The sequence below is a fragment of the Dendrobates tinctorius genome, unplaced genomic scaffold, assembly GCF_039654945.1.
Source record: "Dendrobates tinctorius isolate UK_male_01 unplaced genomic scaffold, ASM3965494v1 ptg000028l, whole genome shotgun sequence".
NCBI lineage: Eukaryota > Metazoa > Chordata > Amphibia > Anura > Dendrobatidae > Dendrobates > Dendrobates tinctorius.
In genome coordinates this window covers 94,265,834-94,271,025 of record NW_027361696.1, presented here as the reverse complement: position 1 = coordinate 94,271,025, position 5,192 = coordinate 94,265,834, and the positions used below count along the sequence as shown (strand labels likewise).

Genomic DNA, 5,192 nt, shown 5'->3' with positions numbered 1-5,192 from the left:
GCGTGAAGAAGAGGGAGTATGCAGTGATGCGCAACTGCTTTGTCCCTCTGAATCTGAAGAGGCGGGTGGGCCAGTGCCTATGGTCAGCACACCTCAGTATGCATCAGATGATGATGAGACTCAGTTGCCAATTTCTGGTGCGAACGGTGCTGGCGAGACAACCCAGGACCAGCCGGTGCTTGAAGAGGGGAGTGGAGATGATGAGGTCCTTGACCCATCATGGCGTCAGCCACAGGAAGGTGGTGGGAGCAGCTCTGAGGAAGAGATTCCCCGAACGGCCAAAAGAGGAGGGAGAGGGCGGGGGCAGACTTGGTTGCCTGTAGCCTCCACTTTAGTCAGTAGATAAACAGTCGCACTCAAGTGTGGATTAATCTTGCAAAAAATCTTGAAGATTTTGTGAAATTTTTGGATTTTTATTTTATTTCAAATGCATCAAATAGTGTAACACCGCAGACAAAAGAAGTATCCAAAATGTGGGTATAATATCGTAATCCAGGATATGAGTATACTATGGTTACGTGTTGACCTACTAAGAGGCCTTTCTCAAACCATACTGAAAAATAAAATAAAAAGCAATTACAACAATGAATATGGACGACAAACTCGCGGAAAGCTGGAAAAGAAAAAATAAACATGAGAAAAATGTGAAAAAATTTTTTTAAAAAATATTTTTTTTAAAAAATACTAACAAAAAAAACACAACAGAAAAGTAGTGCAAAAAAAACCCTAAAGGCAAAACATATATCTATACAAATTTAAGCACAACAACATAAAGGTCCCTAGGGCAATTAGGAAAATATCATATAGAGAGTAAAAAAATTAAATTAAGCAAGTGCTAGAGAGACTATTGGCCACAAGTCAATTTTAACATTCTAGGCATCAGGAGTAACAATGGGGATAAGCAGCAGACCTAGATGAGACATATTATAGTATTGTCTCTGTACATGATGAAATAACAGGGGTGGTGGAAACACAAGGCAGGCAAATAAGGCAGATATACTGAGTACTAACCTCAAGTAGTGTCAAGGAAAAGATTAATTAGAGCATTTTCAGAAGTCCCAAACAGGGGCTGTAGGAGAAAACATGAGAAATGAATGTGGAGAAGAAAAAAATGGATCAGAAGGAGATGTTATGCACCAGGTGGTGCTGCAGAGCTGACCTGATGGCATGGGAGCAGCCTGGACCTGCGGTGTTATAAGTGTGTGCTCAAGAAAGCACGGTATATACACTCACTGGCCACTTTATTAGGTACACCTGTCCAACTGTGTGTTAAGACTTAATTTCTAATCAGCCAATCACATGGCGGCAACTCAGTGCATTTAGGCATGTAGACATGGTCAAGACAATCTCCTGCAGTTCAAACCGAGCATCAGTATGGGGAAGAAAGGTGATTTGAGTGCCTTTGAACGTGGCATGATTGTTGGTGCCAGAAGGGCTGGTCTGAGAATTTCAGAAACTGCTGATCTACTGGGATTTTCACGCACAACCATCTCTAGGGTTTACAGAGAATGGTCCGAAAAAGAAAAAAAATCCAGTGAGCGGCACTTCTGTGGCCGGAAATGCCATGTTGATGCCAGAGGTCAGAGGAGAATGGGCAGACTGGTTCGAGCTGATAGAAAGGCAACAGTGACTCAAATTGCCACCCGTTACAACCAAGGTAGGCAGAAGAGCATCTCTGAACGCACAGTGCGTCGAACTTTGAGACAGATGGGCTACAGCAGCAGAAGACCACACTGGGTACCACTCCTCTCAGCTAAGAACAGGAAACTGAGGCTACAATTTGCACAAGCTCATCGAAATTGGACAGTAGAAGATTGGAAAAACGTTGCCTGGTCTGATGAGTCTCGATTTCTGCTGCGACATTCGGATGGTAGGGTCAGAATTTGGCGTAAACAACATGAAAGCATGGATCCATCCTGCCTTGTATCAACGGTTCAGGCTGGTGGTGGTGGTGTCATGGTGTGGGGAATTTTTTCTGGGCACTCTTTGGGCCCCTTGGTACCAATTGTGCATCGTTGCAACGCCACAGCCTACCTGAGTATTGTTGCTGACCATGTCCATCCCTTTATGACCACAATGTACCCAACATCTGATGGCTACTTTCAGCAGGATAATGCGCCATGTCATAAAGCTCGAATCATCTCAGATTGATTTCTTGAACATGACAATGAGTTTACTGTACTCAAATGGCCTCCTCAGTCACCAGATCTCAATCCAATAGAGCATCTTTGGGATGTGGTGGAACGGGAGATTCGCATCAGGGATGTGCAGCCGACAAATCTGCGCCAACTGTGTGATGCCATCATGTCAATATGGTCCAAAATCTCTGAGGAATGCTTCCAGCACCTTGTTGAATCTCTGCCACGAAGAATTGAGGCAGTTCTGAAGGCAAAAGGGGGTCCAACCCCTTACTAGCATGGTGTACCTAATAAAGTGGCCAGTGAGTGTATATGTGTATTAAGAAGGTGCAGGATGATGACGTCATAAAGCCAACGTGGCTAGAGCGTCCTGGCGTCTGTATGGCGTTTGCAGCATAGGGAGGGAGGGAGAGCAGAGGGAGGTCAGGCTGAGGGCAGTGTGTGTTTGGAAGAAGTCATGTGGTCCTCAGAGCAGTACCTGCACTGTTGAAGGAGAGACTCAGTAGTAGAGGGAGGGGTGAGAAGGGGAGAGAACAGTTTATGATAAATGAGAGAGAGGAAGGAATGAAGTTGGAAATGTGTAAATAAATAAAAAAAGAAGTAGAGGGGAAGAAAAAGAAAGATAAGAAAAGCGGGTTAATAAATAAGAAGAAGGGATATAGGTAAAAAAGAGGGGGGGAAGGAAAAAGGGGAAAAAATAAAACATGGAAAAAAATAAATGAAATGGGAAAAATAAATTGAAAAAATAAAAAGTAGAAAAATTTAAAAAAATAAAAAATAAATAGTAAGATGAAAATAAAGAACAAAAAATAAAAAATTGAAAAAATAAATTAATGATAGAATTTGAGAGAAAATGTGAAAAAAAGGGGGAAAAAGGGAATAAAATAAAAATAATAATAATAATAATAATAATAATAAAAAAGGGGAAAGAAGAAAAAGAAAAAGAACGAAAAACGGATGAAAAATAAAAAATGAAAATAGAAAAAAGAAATTTATATACGGGAATACTCACCCATGCGGGGGAGGGGGGAAAAAAAATTAGTGGATCTGTAAGATAAAGAAATAAAAAGAATTGAGATACAATGAGATGGAAAGCCGCCATTCCACCACCCTAAGGGATAAAAAGACAACATAATATTAGGTTAATAATATATGTGAATACATGCTTAAACCAAAGATGCATAAAATAGGTAGAAATCCAAGGAACTAATGCGGGCTAAGGTCCAACTCACGGTTAAGGCCTTTAGGGGCCAAAGCCTATAACCTATATATCCAGAAGGATTCCTTTGATTTTAGGAGCTTGATGTGGTCACCTCCCCTGCGCGGTCTTTCAACTTTTTCTATAACCTGGAACCTGAGTTGAGATACTGAGTGGTTGGCGTTGATGAAGTGATATGGGATTGGAAGCCAAGTCTTCTTGCACCGGATAGTTGATTTATGGCTCGAAATTCTGTCGCGTACGTGCTGAGTAGTTTCGCCAACGTATAAAAGGCCACAGGGGCACTTAATTAGGTAAACCACATAGTTCGTGTCACATGTAAAAAAGCCCCTGATGCTATAGCGTTTGCCAGTACGTGGATGTGTTATGTCGCTCCCCTTGATCACATTGGAGCAACAAGCGCACCCAAGACAGGGAAATGTGCCCTTTCATTCAGTTCCAAGAAAGGTCTGTCTAGGAGTTCTAGTTAGACTACCAATATCGGCTCTGACCAGCTCATCTTGGATATTTCTAGGACGGCGTTTGCACATAAGTGCTGGTGTTTTAAATGCCTCAATGTGGGGATAGGATCTAGGTAGAATTGACCAATGTTTGTGGATAATGTGATAAATTTTGGGCATAACAGGATGGTGGGTGTGTACGAAGGTGACACGTTCGCCTTTGGGTTGAGATGGTTGCAGAGGGCAAGGTTCCAGGGCACGGCGTGTTTCACTTTCAAGAAGTTTGGTGGGATAATGCCTTACTTTGAATTTGTCTGACATTTCATTGAGGTGAATGGGAGCCAGAGTAGGGTCTGTGACAATTCTAGTAACGCGTGTGAACTGAGAACGGGGGAGACTATCCTTGGTAGAGGCAGGGTGACAGCTTGTGTAATGAAGAAGGTTGTTGGAGTCGGTGGGTTTAACATATAGATCAGTAGAGAGTGTACCAGTGCAGGACTTGATTACTAGTGTATCCAGGAAAGAGATCTGTGAAGAATTGCAATTAAGGGTGAACTGTAATTCAGGTCTGATAGAATTAAGATGTTCCGTGAAGGAAAGTAAGTCCTCGAGGGTACCCAGCCATAGACAAAAAATATCGTCGATATATCGTAGCCAACATTGGCTGTATGTTTTGAAAAGGGTATTATTGTAGACATAGGAACATTCGAAATCATTCATGTAGGCATTAGCGTAAGCAGGTGCTACGTTAGCGCCCATTGCGGTCCCGCGGCACTGTAGATAAAATTGGTCCCCAAAGAGAAAGAAATTTTCTTTCAAGATGATGGACAGGAGATCAATACAAAGCTGAATGGAGTTGTGGGAAAGGTCAGAGGACTCAAGGAGGGTTTTGGTAGCACTAATCCCTAGGTCGTGATCTATAGAAGTATATAAGCTTTTGACATCCAGGGTGACTAGGAGACATTCCGGAGGGATATTGTCAATTTGTCGAATAAAGGAGAGAAAGTGACCTGTATCTAGGACAAAGGACTTGGTAGTTTTGGTAAGAGGGGTCAAGATTTTTTCTAAAAAGGTGGAGATTGGGGAGAAGATTGAATCAGTAGAGGCAACGATAGGGCGGCCAGGAGGTTTAAGTAGAGACTTGTGAATTTTGGGTAATGTGTAGAATACAGGGATGACTGGGTTAGAATTTTTGAGAAATGTGACGGTTTTGGAATCAATGGTTTTTAGGGTCAGATACCTGTCAAGGACTTCGTCAATTAGGAGCTTAATGCATGGTGTAGGATCATGGGAAATTTTCTGGTATGTGGAGGAATCAGAAAGTTGACGTGAAATTTCATCCATATAGTCGGAGAAATTTTGGATGACAATGGCTCCTCCCTTGTCAGCCGGTTT

General features: G+C 42.2%; 1 long non-coding RNA gene across 1 annotated transcript; it reads right to left on the bottom strand.

The window, feature by feature from the left end:
• Positions 1-392: 392 nt before the first annotated feature.
• Positions 393-3,681, bottom strand: LOC141085640 (uncharacterized). The gene is made up of 2 exons (XR_012231344.1): positions 1,012-3,681; positions 393-613 (listed from the first exon to the last, which is right to left on the bottom strand). It is a non-coding gene; the product is annotated as an uncharacterized lncRNA (long non-coding RNA).
• Between the last annotated feature and the right edge of the window lie 1,511 nt (positions 3,682-5,192).